Here is an 18,384-nt window from a genome sequence, read left to right as displayed (position 1 = left end):
AGGACATGCCTGCACCCCATTGGACTTACCTGTGTGGGTTAAATCCGGGTTATTTGACAACCTATGGCGGTGATGGTTCTGCTCAGGCAGAGCAGTGCTGATGCTCCTCATAAAGCTGTCGCTGCTGTGAAGGTTCTAGGTGACATCACAAATCCCTATGGTTACATACACAACAAAGCTGGGTTGTTGTTGTTTACACTCTGCAAGGCCTGTGGAAGTGAGTGACATCATAGCACTGTAGTTCTGAGGGTTCTAGATGGATGCAACAATCTCCTGTTGCTTCTATGAAGGCCATAATAGACGACATCACCAAACAGCTCCATAGTCACATACACAGCAAAGGAGAGATGTTGTTTACACCTAGTGATGTCAGTGGTATTGAGTGACATCACAGCACAGTGCTAAGGCTCCTGGGCCTGGACACAGCAGCGGCTGCAATATCTCAACGGAGAATACGTTTATATATATGTGTGTGTGTGCGCGTATATATATATATATATATATATATATATATATATATATATTTCTCCGCCGAAATCACTTTTAAACCCATTTCCACCTTTTTTTCCCTTCTCTTCCTCTTACTTTTTTTTCACGTTTTTTTAAGTTTTTCTCCTTTTCGCCTCTTTTCTGGGCGTATTATTCTTCTTTTTCTTCTTTTTTTTCGTCTAATGCATACCCCATCAGTGCAGCAATGCTTATTCAATACCGCCAGCAGATGGAGACACTGGGGGATAATTTTCTAAGGATTTATACTGATTTTTCCTGTCTGAATTTGTCGCACAGAAAGTTGCAGGCCAAATATGTGTGACATTTCTGCGACTTTAGCTTCTAGAGCATTTTTACAACATTATACATAGGTGCTGAATACATAAAAAGCGACTGTTCAGCGACAGACAAGTCGCATCAGCTGAAAGTAGGCCAGAATGTCAGTCCATGTTGGAGCAGGTTTAGATACAGTCTAAAGTATAGATCTCAAAGTCTGTGCACAGAATTTAGCAAGGGCCTCGCACCTTCTGATGCATCAGGTAGGTGCACAATAGCATAGCCTAACCCTCTGTACTTTGGTCTATATTGATGCGGGACATAGACAGCCAGCTGATGACCAATCCATTAGTGCAATGGATGGCTGGAAGCATTTGTCTTTGCCTTTGCAATACCACAGAAGCAATGCATGGTCAATGTACAGCAATGACACACCTGTGTGAACAGCCAGGAGACCCCCCCCCCCCCCCCATGTTATGTTACATAGTTACATAGTTAGTACGGTCGAAAAAAGACATATGTCCATCAAGTTCAACCAGGGAATTAAGGGGTAGGGGTGTGGCGCGATATTGGGGAAGGGATGAGATTTTATATTTCTTCATAAGCATTAATCTTATTTTGTCAATTAGGAACATTCAGCACCCACCCGCTATCAAGGCAGCTGCCTATCATGTCATGCCCTACCTGCACAGGTGTGCTGGCTACTCAAATGATCCAATTAAGGAGGCCATTTAGTCAGCAGCAGCAGAAGTCCTGTGCCTGGACGCTCCAACAGGGGCCAGACACAAGCAGAAGCAGAAGCAGCAGAAGCAGCAGCAGCAGCACCACCTTTTGTTTTTTGGCTGCAGCAGCAAGGCCCACAGGGCTGGCTAGCTGGCTAGCCAGCAAGCAGGTAGCAATGAAAGTAGGAATCTTTCTTTTTAACCCTGTAAGGGGGTGGTGCACTGTACCCGAAGATACTGCCATATCGGGTCAATGCATAGGGCGACGGAAGCAAGCTTCGAAATCGGCCCCCGTTCTCAAAAATCCATTTAATATATGGTCCCCAGATAGGGGACGTATCAGATATTAAACTGATAAGAACAGATACTACACTTGATCTTAGCCAAAAGGCCGAGAAGCGATAACCGTGAAAGGGGCGGGCCCAACAAGGTCCCCTTCATGGGCACTATCACTGCTTGCTGTCAGGGAGGCTGCCAGACAATTTTCCATGCACACTCTGGGCTGGGGGGCAGTCAACCACCAGTACACACAGCAGAACCTAAACCCATACCATTATTGCTAAGCAGCAAGACAGGGGCCCATTGCACTCCCACGGGGCCTTTTTAAATGCAATCCATAACCCGGATTTGCCAGGAACCCTTCTTACTCCTCCTACTTGCATGTGACACTGGGCTTAGGATCTGCATAGGAAACACACACACAAGCACACACCTACCTTTGTTGCCTGCAGATGCCTCCTTGGCTGTCCCCAAACGGTATCAAACCAACACCCACGGGAAGCTGTAAGCATAGAGGACATGCCTGCACCCCATTGGACTTACCTGTGTGGGTTAAATCCGGGTTATTTGACAACCTATGGCGGTGATGGTTCTGCTCAGGCAGAGCAGTGCTGATGCTCCTCATAAAGCTGTCGCTGCTGTGAAGGTTCTAGGTGACATCACAAATCCCTATGGTTACATACACAACAAAGCTGGGTTGTTGTTGTTTACACTCTGCAAGGCCTGTGGAAGTGAGTGACATCATAGCACTGTAGTTCTGAGGGTTCTAGATGGATGCAACAATCTCCTGTTGCTTCTATGAAGGCCATAATAGACGACATCACCAAACAGCTCCATAGTCACATACACAGCAAAGGAGAGATGTTGTTTACACCTAGTGATGTCAGTGGTATTGAGTGACATCACAGCACAGTGCTAAGGCTCCTGGGCCTGGACACAGCAGCGGCTGCAATATCTCAACGGAGAATACGTTTATATATATGTGTGTGTGTGCGCGTATATATATATATATATATATATATATATATATATATATATATATATTTCTCCGCCGAAATCACTTTTAAACCCATTTCCACCTTTTTTTCCCTTCTCTTCCTCTTACTTTTTTTTCACGTTTTTTTACGTTTTTCTCCTTTTCGCCTCTTTTCTGGGCGTATTATTCTTCTTTTTCTTCTTTTTTTTCGTCTAATGCATACCCCATCAGTGCAGCAATGCTTATTCAATACCGCCAGCAGATGGAGACACTGGGGGATAATTTTCTAAGGATTTATACTGATTTTTCCTGTCTGAATTTGTCGCACAGAAAGTTGCAGGCCAAATATGTGTGACATTTCTGCGACTTTAGCTTCTAGAGCATTTTTACAACATTATACATAGGTGCTGAATACATAAAAAGCGACTGTTCAGCGACAGACAAGTCGCATCGGCTGAAAGTAGGCCAGAATGTCAGTCCATGTTGGAGCAGGTTTAGATACAGTCTAAAGTATAGATCTCAAAGTCTGTGCACAGAATTTAGCAAGGGCCTCGCACCTTCTGATGCATCAGGTAGGTGCACAATAGCATAGCCTAACCCTCTGTACTTTGGTCTATATTGATGCGGGACATAGACAGCCAGCTGATGACCAATCCATTAGTGCAATGGATGGCTGGAAGCATTTGTCTTTGCCTTTGCAATACCACAGAAGCAATGCATGGTCAATGTACAGCAATGACACACCTGTGTGAACAGCCAGGAGACCCCCCCCCCCCCCCCATGTTATGTTACATAGTTACATAGTTAGTACGGTCGAAAAAAGACATATGTCCATCAAGTTCAACCAGGGAATTAAGGGGTAGGGGTGTGGCGCGATATTGGGGAAGGGATGAGATTTTATATTTCTTCATAAGCATTAATCTTATTTTGTCAATTAGGAACATTCAGCACCCACCCGCTATCAAGGCAGCTGCCTATCATGTCATGCCCTACCTGCACAGGTGTGCTGGCTACTCAAATGATCCAATTAAGGAGGCCATTTAGTCAGCAGCAGCAGAAGTCCTGTGCCTGGACGCTCCAACAGGGGCCAGACACAAGCAGAAGCAGAAGCAGCAGAAGCAGCAGCAGCAGCACCACCTTTTGTTTTTTGGCTGCAGCAGCAAGGCCCACAGGGCTGGCTAGCTGGCTAGCCAGCAAGCAGGTAGCAATGAAAGTAGGAATCTTTCTTTTTAACCCTGTAAGGGGGTGGTGCACTGTACCCGAAGATACTGCCATATCGGGTCAATGCATAGGGCGACGGAAGCAAGCTTCGAAATCGGCCCCCGTTCTCAAAAATCCATTTAATATATGGTCCCCAGATAGGGGACGTATCAGATATTAAACTGATAAGAACAGATACTACACTTGATCTTAGCCAAAAGGCCGAGAAGCGATAACCGTGAAAGGGGCGGGCCCAACAAGGTCCCCTTCATGGGCACTATCACTGCTTGCTGTCAGGGAGGCTGCCAGACAATTTTCCATGCACACTCTGGGCTGGGGGGCAGTCAACCACCAGTACACACAGCAGAACCTAAACCCATACCATTATTGCTAAGCAGCAAGACAGGGGCCCATTGCACTCCCACGGGGCCTTTTTAAATGCAATCCATAACCCGGATTTGCCAGGAACCCTTCTTACTCCTCCTACTTGCATGTGACACTGGGCTTAGGATCTGCATAGGAAACACACACACAAGCACACACCTACCTTTGTTGCCTGCAGATGCCTCCTTGGCTGTCCCCAAACGGTATCAAACCAACACCCACGGGAAGCTGTAAGCATAGAGGACATGCCTGCACCCCATTGGACTTACCTGTGTGGGTTAAATCCGGGTTATTTGACAACCTATGGCGGTGATGGTTCTGCTCAGGCAGAGCAGTGCTGATGCTCCTCATAAAGCTGTCGCTGCTGTGAAGGTTCTAGGTGACATCACAAATCCCTATGGTTACATACACAACAAAGCTGGGTTGTTGTTGTTTACACTCTGCAAGGCCTGTGGAAGTGAGTGACATCATAGCACTGTAGTTCTGAGGGTTCTAGATGGATGCAACAATCTCCTGTTGCTTCTATGAAGGCCATAATAGACGACATCACCAAACAGCTCCATAGTCACATACACAGCAAAGGAGAGATGTTGTTTACACCTAGTGATGTCAGTGGTATTGAGTGACATCACAGCACAGTGCTAAGGCTCCTGGGCCTGGACACAGCAGCGGCTGCAATATCTCAACGGAGAATACGTTTATATATATGTGTGTGTGTGCGCGTATATATATATATATATATATATATATATATATATATATATATATATATATATATATTTCTCCGCCGAAATCACTTTTAAACCCATTTCCACCTTTTTTTCCCTTCTCTTCCTCTTACTTTTTTTTCACGTTTTTTTACGTTTTTCTCCTTTTCGCCTCTTTTCTGGGCGTATTATTCTTCTTTTTCTTCTTTTTTTTCGTCTAATGCATACCCCATCAGTGCAGCAATGCTTATTCAATACCGCCAGCAGATGGAGACACTGGGGGATAATTTTCTAAGGATTTATACTGATTTTTCCTGTCTGAATTTGTCGCACAGAAAGTTGCAGGCCAAATATGTGTGACATTTCTGCGACTTTAGCTTCTAGAGCATTTTTACAACATTATACATAGGTGCTGAATACATAAAAAGCGACTGTTCAGCGACAGACAAGTCGCATCGGCTGAAAGTAGGCCAGAATGTCAGTCCATGTTGGAGCAGGTTTAGATACAGTCTAAAGTATAGATCTCAAAGTCTGTGCACAGAATTTAGCAAGGGCCTCGCACCTTCTGATGCATCAGGTAGGTGCACAATAGCATAGCCTAACCCTCTGTACTTTGGTCTATATTGATGCGGGACATAGACAGCCAGCTGATGACCAATCCATTAGTGCAATGGATGGCTGGAAGCATTTGTCTTTGCCTTTGCAATACCACAGAAGCAATGCATGGTCAATGTACAGCAATGACACACCTGTGTGAACAGCCAGGAGACCCCCCCCCCCCCATGTTATGTTACATAGTTACATAGTTAGTACGGTCGAAAAAAGACATATGTCCATCAAGTTCAACCAGGGAATTAAGGGGTAGGGGTGTGGCGCGATATTGGGGAAGGGATGAGATTTTATATTTCTTCATAAGCATTAATCTTATTTTGTCAATTAGGAACATTCAGCACCCACCCGCTATCAAGGCAGCTGCCTATCATGTCATGCCCTACCTGCACAGGTGTGCTGGCTACTCAAATGATCCAATTAAGGAGGCCATTTAGTCAGCAGCAGCAGAAGTCCTGTGCCTGGACGCTCCAACAGGGGCCAGACACAAGCAGAAGCAGAAGCAGCAGAAGCAGCAGCAGCAGCACCACCTTTTGTTTTTTGGCTGCAGCAGCAAGGCCCACAGGGCTGGCTAGCTGGCTAGCCAGCAAGCAGGTAGCAATGAAAGTAGGAATCTTTCTTTTTAACCCTGTAAGGGGGTGGTGCACTGTACCCGAAGATACTGCCATATCGGGTCAATGCATAGGGCGACGGAAGCAAGCTTCGAAATCGGCCCCCGTTCTCAAAAATCCATTTAATATATGGTCCCCAGATAGGGGACGTATCAGATATTAAACTGATAAGAACAGATACTACACTTGATCTTAGCCAAAAGGCCGAGAAGCGATAACCGTGAAAGGGGCGGGCCCAACAAGGTCCCCTTCATGGGCACTATCACTGCTTGCTGTCAGGGAGGCTGCCAGACAATTTTCCATGCACACTCTGGGCTGGGGGGCAGTCAACCACCAGTACACACAGCAGAACCTAAACCCATACCATTATTGCTAAGCAGCAAGACAGGGGCCCATTGCACTCCCACGGGGCCTTTTTAAATGCAATCCATAACCCGGATTTGCCAGGAACCCTTCTTACTCCTCCTACTTGCATGTGACACTGGGCTTAGGATCTGCATAGGAAACACACACACAAGCACACACCTACCTTTGTTGCCTGCAGATGCCTCCTTGGCTGTCCCCAAACGGTATCAAACCAACACCCACGGGAAGCTGTAAGCATAGAGGACATGCCTGCACCCCATTGGACTTACCTGTGTGGGTTAAATCCGGGTTATTTGACAACCTATGGCGGTGATGGTTCTGCTCAGGCAGAGCAGTGCTGATGCTCCTCATAAAGCTGTCGCTGCTGTGAAGGTTCTAGGTGACATCACAAATCCCTATGGTTACATACACAACAAAGCTGGGTTGTTGTTGTTTACACTCTGCAAGGCCTGTGGAAGTGAGTGACATCATAGCACTGTAGTTCTGAGGGTTCTAGATGGATGCAACAATCTCCTGTTGCTTCTATGAAGGCCATAATAGACGACATCACCAAACAGCTCCATAGTCACATACACAGCAAAGGAGAGATGTTGTTTACACCTAGTGATGTCAGTGGTATTGAGTGACATCACAGCACAGTGCTAAGGCTCCTGGGCCTGGACACAGCAGCGGCTGCAATATCTCAACGGAGAATACGTTTATATATATGTGTGTGTGTGCGCGTATATATATATATATATATATATATATATATATATATATATATATATTTCTCCGCCGAAATCACTTTTAAACCCATTTCCACCTTTTTTTCCCTTCTCTTCCTCTTACTTTTTTTCACGTTTTTTTACGTTTTTCTCCTTTTCGCCTCTTTTCTGGGCGTATTATTCTTCTTTTTCTTCTTTTTTTTCGTCTAATGCATACCCCATCAGTGCAGCAATGCTTATTCAATACCGCCAGCAGATGGAGACACTGGGGGATAATTTTCTAAGGATTTATACTGATTTTTCCTGTCTGAATTTGTCGCACAGAAAGTTGCAGGCCAAATATGTGTGACATTTCTGCGACTTTAGCTTCTAGAGCATTTTTACAACATTATACATAGGTGCTGAATACATAAAAAGCGACTGTTCAGCGACAGACAAGTCGCATCGGCTGAAAGTAGGCCAGAATGTCAGTCCATGTTGGAGCAGGTTTAGATACAGTCTAAAGTATAGATCTCAAAGTCTGTGCACAGAATTTAGCAAGGGCCTCGCACCTTCTGATGCATCAGGTAGGTGCACAATAGCATAGCCTAACCCTCTGTACTTTGGTCTATATTGATGCGGGACATAGACAGCCAGCTGATGACCAATCCATTAGTGCAATGGATGGCTGGAAGCATTTGTCTTTGCCTTTGCAATACCACAGAAGCAATGCATGGTCAATGTACAGCAATGACACACCTGTGTGAACAGCCAGGAGACCCCCCCCCCCCCCCCCATGTTATGTTACATAGTTACATAGTTAGTACGGTCGAAAAAAGACATATGTCCATCAAGTTCAACCAGGGAATTAAGGGGTAGGGGTGTGGCGCGATATTGGGGAAGGGATGAGATTTTATATTTCTTCATAAGCATTAATCTTATTTTGTCAATTAGGAACATTCTTCAGCACCCACCCGCTATCAAGGCAGCTGCCTATCATGTCATGCCCTACCTGCACAGGTGTGCTGGCTACTCAAATGATCCAATTAAGGAGGCCATTTAGTCAGCAGCAGCAGAAGTCCTGTGCCTGGACGCTCCAACAGGGGCCAGACACAAGCAGAAGCAGAAGCAGTAGAAGCAGCAGCAGCAGCACCACCTTTTGTTTTTTGGCTGCAGCAGCAAGGCCCACAGGGCTGGCTAGCTGGCTAGCCAGCAAGCAGGTAGCAATGAAAGTAGGAATCTTTCTTTTTAACCCTGTAAGGGGGTGGTGCACTGTACCCGAAGATACTGCCATATCGGGTCAATGCATAGGGCGACGGAAGCAAGCTTCGAAATCGGCCCCCGTTCTCAAAAATCCATTTAATATATGGTCCCCAGATAGGGGACGTATCAGATATTAAACTGATAAGAACAGATACTACACTTGATCTTAGCCAAAAGGCCGAGAAGCGATAACCGTGAAAGGGGCGGGCCCAACAAGGTCCCCTTCATGGGCACTATCACTGCTTGCTGTCAGGGAGGCTGCCAGACAATTTTCCATGCACACTCTGGGCTGGGGGGCAGTCAACCACCAGTACACACAGCAGAACCTAAACCCATACCATTATTGCTAAGCAGCAAGACAGGGGCCCATTGCACTCCCACGGGGCCTTTTTAAATGCAATCCATAACCCGGATTTGCCAGGAACCCTTCTTACTCCTCCTACTTGCATGTGACACTGGGCTTAGGATCTGCATAGGAAACACACACACAAGCACACACCTACCTTTGTTGCCTGCAGATGCCTCCTTGGCTGTCCCCAAACGGTATCAAACCAACACCCACGGGAAGCTGTAAGCATAGAGGACATGCCTGCACCCCATTGGACTTACCTGTGTGGGTTAAATCCGGGTTATTTGACAACCTATGGCGGTGATGGTTCTGCTCAGGCAGAGCAGTGCTGATGCTCCTCATAAAGCTGTCGCTGCTGTGAAGGTTCTAGGTGACATCACAAATCCCTATGGTTACATACACAACAAAGCTGGGTTGTTGTTGTTTACACTCTGCAAGGCCTGTGGAAGTGAGTGACATCATAGCACTGTAGTTCTGAGGGTTCTAGATGGATGCAACAATCTCCTGTTGCTTCTATGAAGGCCATAATAGACGACATCACCAAACAGCTCCATAGTCACATACACAGCAAAGGAGAGATGTTGTTTACACCTAGTGATGTCAGTGGTATTGAGTGACATCACAGCACAGTGCTAAGGCTCCTGGGCCTGGACACAGCAGCGGCTGCAATATCTCAACGGAGAATACGTTTATATATATGTGTGTGTGTGCGCGTATATATATATATATATATATATATATATATATATATATTTCTCCGCCGAAATCACTTTTAAACCCATTTCCACCTTTTTTTCCCTTCTCTTCCTCTTACTTTTTTTTCACGTTTTTTTACGTTTTTCTCCTTTTCGCCTCTTTTCTGGGCGTATTATTCTTCTTTTTCTTCTTTTTTCGTCTAATGCATACCCCATCAGTGCAGCAATGCTTATTCAATACCGCCAGCAGATGGAGACACTGGGGGATAATTTTCTAAGGATTTATACTGATTTTTCCTGTCTGAATTTGTCGCACAGAAAGTTGCAGGCCAAATATGTGTGACATTTCTGCGACTTTAGCTTCTAGAGCATTTTTACAACATTATACATAGGTGCTGAATACATAAAAAGCGACTGTTCAGCGACAGACAAGTCGCATCGGCTGAAAGTAGGCCAGAATGTCAGTCCATGTTGGAGCAGGTTTAGATACAGTCTAAAGTATAGATCTCAAAGTCTGTGCACAGAATTTAGCAAGGGCCTCGCACCTTCTGATGCATCAGGTAGGTGCACAATAGCATAGCCTAACCCTCTGTACTTTGGTCTATATTGATGCGGGACATAGACAGCCAGCTGATGACCAATCCATTAGTGCAATGGATGGCTGGAAGCATTTGTCTTTGCCTTTGCAATACCACAGAAGCAATGCATGGTCAATGTACAGCAATGACACACCTGTGTGAACAGCCAGGAGACCCCCCCCCCCCCCCATGTTATGTTACATAGTTACATAGTTAGTACGGTCGAAAAAAGACATATGTCCATCAAGTTCAACCAGGGAATTAAGGGGTAGGGGTGTGGCGCGATATTGGGGAAGGGATGAGATTTTATATTTCTTCATAAGCATTAATCTTATTTTGTCAATTAGGAACATTCAGCACCCACCCGCTATCAAGGCAGCTGCCTATCATGTCATGCCCTACCTGCACAGGTGTGCTGGCTACTCAAATGATCCAATTAAGGAGGCCATTTAGTCAGCAGCAGCAGAAGTCCTGTGCCTGGACGCTCCAACAGGGGCCAGACACAAGCAGAAGCAGCAGAAGCAGCAGCAGCAGCACCACCTTTTGTTTTTTGGCTGCAGCAGCAAGGCCCACAGGGCTGGCTAGCTGGCTAGCCAGCAAGCAGGTAGCAATGAAAGTAGGAATCTTTCTTTTTAACCCTGTAAGGGGGTGGTGCACTGTACCCGAAGATACTGCCATATCGGGTCAATGCATAGGGCGACGGAAGCAAGCTTCGAAATCGGCCCCCGTTCTCAAAAATCCATTTAATATATGGTCCCCAGATAGGGGACGTATCAGATATTAAACTGATAAGAACAGATACTACACTTGATCTTAGCCAAAAGGCCGAGAAGCGATAACCGTGAAAGGGGCGGGCCCAACAAGGTCCCCTTCATGGGCACTATCACTGCTTGCTGTCAGGGAGGCTGCCAGACAATTTTCCATGCACACTCTGGGCTGGGGGGCAGTCAACCACCAGTACACACAGCAGAACCTAAATCCATACCATTATTGCTAAGCAGCAAGACAGGGGCCCATTGCACTCCCACGGGGCCTTTTTAAATGCAATCCATAACCCGGATTTGCCAGGAACCCTTCTTACTCCTCCTACTTGCATGTGACACTGGGCTTAGGATCTGCATAGGAAACACACACACAAGCACACACCTACCTTTGTTGCCTGCAGATGCCTCCTTGGCTGTCCCCAAACGGTATCAAACCAACACCCACGGGAAGCTGTAAGCATAGAGGACATGCCTGCACCCCATTGGACTTACCTGTGTGGGTTAAATCCGGGTTATTTGACAACCTATGGCGGTGATGGTTCTGCTCAGGCAGAGCAGTGCTGATGCTCCTCATAAAGCTGTCGCTGCTGTGAAGGTTCTAGGTGACATCACAAATCCCTATGGTTACATACACAACAAAGCTGGGTTGTTGTTGTTTACACTCTGCAAGGCCTGTGGAAGTGAGTGACATCATAGCACTGTAGTTCTGAGGGTTCTAGATGGATGCAACAATCTCCTGTTGCTTCTATGAAGGCCATAATAGACGACATCACCAAACAGCTCCATAGTCACATACACAGCAAAGGAGAGATGTTGTTTACACCTAGTGATGTCAGTGGTATTGAGTGACATCACAGCACAGTGCTAAGGCTCCTGGGCCTGGACACAGCAGCGGCTGCAATATCTCAACGGAGAATACGTTTATATATATGTGTGTGTGTGCGCGTATATATATATATATATATATATATATATATATATATATATATATATATTCTCCGCCGAAATCACTTTTAAACCCATTTCCACCTTTTTTTCCCTTCTCTTCCTCTTACTTTTTTTTCACGTTTTTTTACGTTTTTCTCCTTTTCGCCTCTTTTCTGGGCGTATTATTCTTCTTTTTCTTCTTTTTTTTCGTCTAATGCATACCCCATCAGTGCAGCAATGCTTATTCAATACCGCCAGCAGATGGAGACACTGGGGGATAATTTTCTAAGGATTTATACCGATTTTTCCTGTCTGAATTTGTCGCACAGAAAGTTGCAGGCCAAATATGTGTGACATTTCTGCGACTTTAGCTTCTAGAGCATTTTTACAACATTATACATAGGTGCTGAATACATAAAAAGCGACTGTTCAGCGACAGACAAGTCGCATCGGCTGAAAGTAGGCCAGAATGTCAGTCCATGTTGGAGCAGGTTTAGATACAGTCTAAAGTATAGATCTCAAAGTCTGTGCACAGAATTTAGCAAGGGCCTCGCACCTTCTGATGCATCAGGTAGGTGCACAATAGCATAGCCTAACCCTCTGTACTTTGGTCTATATTGATGCGGGACATAGACAGCCAGCTGATGACCAATCCATTAGTGCAATGGATGGCTGGAAGCATTTGTCTTTGCCTTTGCAATACCACAGAAGCAATGCATGGTCAATGTACAGCAATGACACACCTGTGTGAACAGCCAGGAGACCCCCCCCCCCATGTTATGTTACATAGTTACATAGTTAGTACGGTCGAAAAAAGACATATGTCCATCAAGTTCAACCAGGGAATTAAGGGGTAGGGGTGTGGCGCGATATTGGGGAAGGGATGAGATTTTATATTTCTTCATAAGCATTAATCTTATTTTGTCAATTAGGAACATTCAGCACCCACCCGCTATCAAGGCAGCTGCCTATCATGTCATGCCCTACCTGCACAGGTGTGCTGGCTACTCAAATGATCCAATTAAGGAGGCCATTTAGTCAGCAGCAGCAGAAGTCCTGTGCCTGGACGCTCCAACAGGGGCCAGACACAAGCAGAAGCAGAAGCAGCAGAAGCAGCAGCAGCACCACCTTTTGTTTTTTGGCTGCAGCAGCAAGGCCCACAGGGCTGGCTAGCTGGCTAGCCAGCAAGCAGGTAGCAATGAAAGTAGGAATCTTTCTTTTTAACCCTGTAAGGGGGTGGTGCACTGTACCCGAAGATACTGCCATATCGGGTCAATGCATAGGGCGACGGAAGCAAGCTTCGAAATCGGCCCCCGTTCTCAAAAATCCATTTAATATATGGTCCCCAGATAGGGGACGTATCAGATATTAAACTGATAAGAACAGATACTACACTTGATCTTAGCCAAAAGGCCGAGAAGCGATAACCGTGAAAGGGGCGGGCCCAACAAGGTCCCCTTCATGGGCACTATCACTGCTTGCTGTCAGGGAGGCTGCCAGACAATTTTCCATGCACACTCTGGGCTGGGGGGCAGTCAACCACCAGTACACACAGCAGAACCTAAACCCATACCATTATTGCTAAGCAGCAAGACAGGGGCCCATTGCACTCCCACGGGGCCTTTTTAAATGCAATCCATAACCCGGATTTGCCAGGAACCCTTCTTACTCCTCCTACTTGCATGTGACACTGGGCTTAGGATCTGCATAGGAAACACACACACAAGCACACACCTACCTTTGTTGCCTGCAGATGCCTCCTTGGCTGTCCCCAAACGGTATCAAACCAACACCCACGGGAAGCTGTAAGCATAGAGGACATGCCTGCACCCCATTGGACTTACCTGTGTGGGTTAAATCCGGGTTATTTGACAACCTATGGCGGTGATGGTTCTGCTCAGGCAGAGCAGTGCTGATGCTCCTCATAAAGCTGTCGCTGCTGTGAAGGTTCTAGGTGACATCACAAATCCCTATGGTTACATACACAACAAAGCTGGGTTGTTGTTGTTTACACTCTGCAAGGCCTGTGGAAGTGAGTGACATCATAGCACTGTAGTTCTGAGGGTTCTAGATGGATGCAACAATCTCCTGTTGCTTCTATGAAGGCCATAATAGACGACATCACCAAACAGCTCCATAGTCACATACACAGCAAAGGAGAGATGTTGTTTACACCTAGTGATGTCAGTGGTATTGAGTGACATCACAGCACAGTGCTAAGGCTCCTGGGCCTGGACACAGCAGCGGCTGCAATATCTCAACGGAGAATACGTTTATATATATGTGTGTGTGTGCGCGTATATATATATATATATATATATATATATATATATATATATATATATATATATATATATATATCTCCGCCGAAATCACTTTTAAACCCATTTCCACCTTTTTTTCCCTTCTCTTCCTCTTACTTTTTTTTCACGTTTTTTTACGTTTTTCTCCTTTTCGCCTCTTTTCTGGGCGTATTATTCTTCTTTTTCTTCTTTTTTTTCGTCTAATGCATACCCCATCAGTGCAGCAATGCTTATTCAATACCGCCAGCAGATGGAGACACTGGGGGATAATTTTCTAAGGATTTATACTGATTTTTCCTGTCTGAATTTGTCGCACAGAAAGTTGCAGGCCAAATATGTGTGACATTTCTGCGACTTTAGCTTCTAGAGCATTTTTACAACATTATACATAGGTGCTGAATACATAAAAAGCGACTGTTCAGCGACAGACAAGTCGCATCGGCTGAAAGTAGGCCAGAATGTCAGTCCATGTTGGAGCAGGTTTAGATACAGTCTAAAGTATAGATCTCAAAGTCTGTGCACAGAATTTAGCAAGGGCCTCGCACCTTCTGATGCATCAGGTAGGTGCACAATAGCATAGCCTAACCCTCTGTACTTTGGTCTATATTGATGCGGGACATAGACAGCCAGCTGATGACCAATCCATTAGTGCAATGGATGGCTGGAAGCATTTGTCTTTGCCTTTGCAATACCACAGAAGCAATGCATGGTCAATGTACAGCAATGACACACCTGTGTGAACAGCCAGGAGACCCCCCCCCCCCCCCCCATGTTATGTTACATAGTTACATAGTTAGTACGGTCGAAAAAAGACATATGTCCATCAAGTTCAACCAGGGAATTAAGGGGTAGGGGTGTGGCGCGATATTGGGGAAGGGATGAGATTTTATATTTCTTCATAAGCATTAATCTTATTTTGTCAATTAGGAACATTCAGCACCCACCCGCTATCAAGGCAGCTGCCTATCATGTCATGCCCTACCTGCACAGGTGTGCTGGCTACTCAAATGATCCAATTAAGGAGGCCATTTAGTCAGCAGCAGCAGAAGTCCTGTGCCTGGACGCTCCAACAGGGGCCAGACACAAGCAGAAGCAGAAGCAGCAGAAGCAGCAGCAGCAGCACCACCTTTTGTTTTTTGGCTGCAGCAGCAAGGCCCACAGGGCTGGCTAGCTGGCTAGCCAGCAAGCAGGTAGCAATGAAAGTAGGAATCTTTCTTTTTAACCCTGTAAGGGGGTGGTGCACTGTACCCGAAGATACTGCCATATCGGGTCAATGCATAGGGCGACGGAAGCAAGCTTCGAAATCGGCCCCCGTTCTCAAAAATCCATTTAATATATGGTCCCCAGATAGGGGACGTATCAGATATTAAACTGATAAGAACAGATACTACACTTGATCTTAGCCAAAAGGCCGAGAAGCGATAACCGTGAAAGGGGCGGGCCCAACAAGGTCCCCTTCATGGGCACTATCACTGCTTGCTGTCAGGGAGGCTGCCAGACAATTTTCCATGCACACTCTGGGCTGGGGGGCAGTCAACCACCAGTACACACAGCAGAACCTAAACCCATACCATTATTGCTAAGCAGCAAGACAGGGGCCCATTGCACTCCCACGGGGCCTTTTTAAATGCAATCCATAACCCGGATTTGCCAGGAACCCTTCTTACTCCTCCTACTTGCATGTGACACTGGGCTTAGGATCTGCATAGGAAACACACACACAAGCACACACCTACCTTTGTTGCCTGCAGATGCCTCCTTGGCTGTCCCCAAACGGTATCAAACCAACACCCACGGGAAGCTGTAAGCATAGAGGACATGCCTGCACCCCATTGGACTTACCTGTGTGGGTTAAATCCGGGTTATTTGACAACCTATGGCGGTGATGGTTCTGCTCAGGCAGAGCAGTGCTGATGCTCCTCATAAAGCTGTCGCTGCTGTGAAGGTTCTAGGTGACATCACAAATCCCTATGGTTACATACACAACAAAGCTGGGTTGTTGTTGTTTACACTCTGCAAGGCCTGTGGAAGTGAGTGACATCATAGCACTGTAGTTCTGAGGGTTCTAGATGGATGCAACAATCTCCTGTTGCTTCTATGAAGGCCATAATAGACGACATCACCAAACAGCTCCATAGTCACATACACAGCAAAGGAGAGATGTTGTTTACACCTAGTGATGTCAGTGGTATTGAGTGACATCACAGCACAGTGCTAAGGCTCCTGGGCCTGGACACAGCAGCGGCTGCAATATCTCAACGGAGAATACGTTTATATATATGTGTGTGTGTGCGCGTATATATATATATATATATATATATATATATATATATATATATATATTTCTCCGCCGAAATCACTTTTAAACCCATTTCCACCTTTTTTTCCCTTCTCTTCCTCTTACTTTTTTTTCACGTTTTTTTACGTTTTTCTCCTTTTCGCCTCTTTTCTGGGCGTATTATTCTTCTTTTTCTTCTTTTTTTTCGTCTAATGCATACCCCATCAGTGCAGCAATGCTTATTCAATACCGCCAGCAGATGGAGACACTGGGGGATAATTTTCTAAGGATTTATACTGATTTTTCCTGTCTGAATTTGTCGCACAGAAAGTTGCAGGCCAAATATGTGTGACATTTCTGCGACTTTAGCTTCTAGAGCATTTTTACAACATTATACATAGGTGCTGAATACATAAAAAGCGACTGTTCAGCGACAGACAAGTCGCATCGGCTGAAAGTAGGCCAGAATGTCAGTCCATGTTGGAGCAGGTTTAGATACAGTCTAAAGTATAGATCTCAAAGTCTGTGCACAGAATTTAGCAAGGGCCTCGCACCTTCTGATGCATCAGGTAGGTGCACAATAGCATAGCCTAACCCTCTGTACTTTGGTCTATATTGATGCGGGACATAGACAGCCAGCTGATGACCAATCCATTAGTGCAATGGATGGCTGGAAGCATTTGTCTTTGCCTTTGCAATACCACAGAAGCAATGCATGGTCAATGTACAGCAATGACACACCTGTGTGAACAGCCAGGAGACCCCCCCCCCCCCCCCCCATGTTATGTTACATAGTTACATAGTTAGTACGGTCGAAAAAAGACATATGTCCATCAAGTTCAACCAGGGAATTAAGGGGTAGGGGTGTGGCGCGATATTGGGGAAGGGATGAGATTTTATATTTCTTCATAAGCATTAATCTTATTTTGTCAATTAGGAACATTCAGCACCCACCCGCTATCAAGGCAGCTGCCTATCATGTCATGCCCTACCTGCACAGGTGTGCTGGCTACTCAAATGATCCAATTAAGGAGGCCATTTAGTCAGCAGCAGCAGAAGTCCTGTGCCTGGACGCTCCAACAGGGGCCAGACACAAGCAGAAGCAGAAGCAGCAGAAGCAGCAGCAGCAGCACCACCTTTTGTTTTTTGGCTGCAGCAGCAAGGCCCACAGGGCTGGCTAGCTGGCTAGCCAGCAAGCAGGTAGCAATGAAAGTAGGAATCTTTCTTTTTAACCCTGTAAGGGGGTGGTGCACTGTACCCGAAGATACTGCCATATCGGGTCAATGCATAGGGCGACGGAAGCAAGCTTCGAAATCGGCCCCCGTTCTCAAAAATCCATTTAATATATGGTCCCCAGATAGGGGACGTATCAGATATTAAACTGATAAGAACAGATACTACACTTGATCTTAGCCAAAAGGCCGAGAAGCGATAACCGTGAAAGGGGCGGGCCCAACAAGGTCCCCTTCATGGGCACTATCACTGCTTGCTGTCAGGGAGGCTGCCAGACAATTTTCCATGCACACTCTGGGCTGGGGGGCAGTCAACCACCAGTACACACAGCAGAACCTAAACCCATACCATTATTGCTAAGCAGCAAGACAGGGGCCCATTGCACTCCCACGGGGCCTTTTTAAATGCAATCCATAACCCGGATTTGCCAGGAACCCTTCTTACTCCTCCTACTTGCATGTGACACTGGGCTTAGGATCTGCATAGGAAACACACACACAAGCACACACCTACCTTTGTTGCCTGCAGATGCCTCCTTGGCTGTCCCCAAACGGTATCAAACCAACACCCACGGGAAGCTGTAAGCATAGAGGACATGCCTGCACCCCATTGGACTTACCTGTGTGGGTTAAATCCGGGTTATTTGACAACCTATGGCGGTGATGGTTCTGCTCAGGCAGAGCAGTGCT

General features: G+C 46.0%; 8 non-coding genes across 8 annotated transcripts; all 8 read right to left on the bottom strand.

Annotated features, from left to right (window-relative positions):
* Positions 1–1,699: 1,699 nt before the first annotated feature.
* Positions 1,700–1,890, bottom strand: LOC130320414 (U2 spliceosomal RNA). The gene has a single exon (XR_008866311.1). It is a non-coding gene; the product is annotated as a U2 spliceosomal RNA (small nuclear RNA).
* A 2,095-nt stretch (positions 1,891–3,985) lies between these two features.
* LOC130320413 (U2 spliceosomal RNA) lies at positions 3,986–4,176 on the bottom strand. The gene has a single exon (XR_008866310.1). It is a non-coding gene; the product is annotated as a U2 spliceosomal RNA (small nuclear RNA).
* A 2,102-nt stretch (positions 4,177–6,278) lies between these two features.
* LOC130320412 (U2 spliceosomal RNA) lies at positions 6,279–6,469 on the bottom strand. The gene has a single exon (XR_008866309.1). It is a non-coding gene; the product is annotated as a U2 spliceosomal RNA (small nuclear RNA).
* A 2,098-nt stretch (positions 6,470–8,567) lies between these two features.
* LOC130320411 (U2 spliceosomal RNA) lies at positions 8,568–8,758 on the bottom strand. The gene has a single exon (XR_008866308.1). It is a non-coding gene; the product is annotated as a U2 spliceosomal RNA (small nuclear RNA).
* Positions 8,759–10,836: 2,078 nt separating this feature from the next.
* LOC130320410 (U2 spliceosomal RNA) lies at positions 10,837–11,027 on the bottom strand. The gene has a single exon (XR_008866307.1). It is a non-coding gene; the product is annotated as a U2 spliceosomal RNA (small nuclear RNA).
* Positions 11,028–13,115: 2,088 nt separating this feature from the next.
* Positions 13,116–13,306, bottom strand: LOC130320409 (U2 spliceosomal RNA). Its single transcript, XR_008866306.1, has one exon. It is a non-coding gene; the product is annotated as a U2 spliceosomal RNA (small nuclear RNA).
* Positions 13,307–15,416: 2,110 nt separating this feature from the next.
* Positions 15,417–15,607, bottom strand: LOC130320408 (U2 spliceosomal RNA). The gene has a single exon (XR_008866305.1). It is a non-coding gene; the product is annotated as a U2 spliceosomal RNA (small nuclear RNA).
* A 2,097-nt stretch (positions 15,608–17,704) lies between these two features.
* On the bottom strand, positions 17,705–17,895 carry LOC130320407 (U2 spliceosomal RNA). The gene has a single exon (XR_008866304.1). It is a non-coding gene; the product is annotated as a U2 spliceosomal RNA (small nuclear RNA).
* Positions 17,896–18,384: the final 489 nt, after the last annotated feature.

Source organism: Hyla sarda, unplaced genomic scaffold (genome assembly GCF_029499605.1).
Source record: "Hyla sarda isolate aHylSar1 unplaced genomic scaffold, aHylSar1.hap1 scaffold_220, whole genome shotgun sequence".
NCBI classification, from domain to species: domain Eukaryota; kingdom Metazoa; phylum Chordata; class Amphibia; order Anura; family Hylidae; genus Hyla; species Hyla sarda.
Note: the sequence above shows the minus strand (reverse complement) of the source record. Positions and strands in the feature narration are given on the sequence as shown.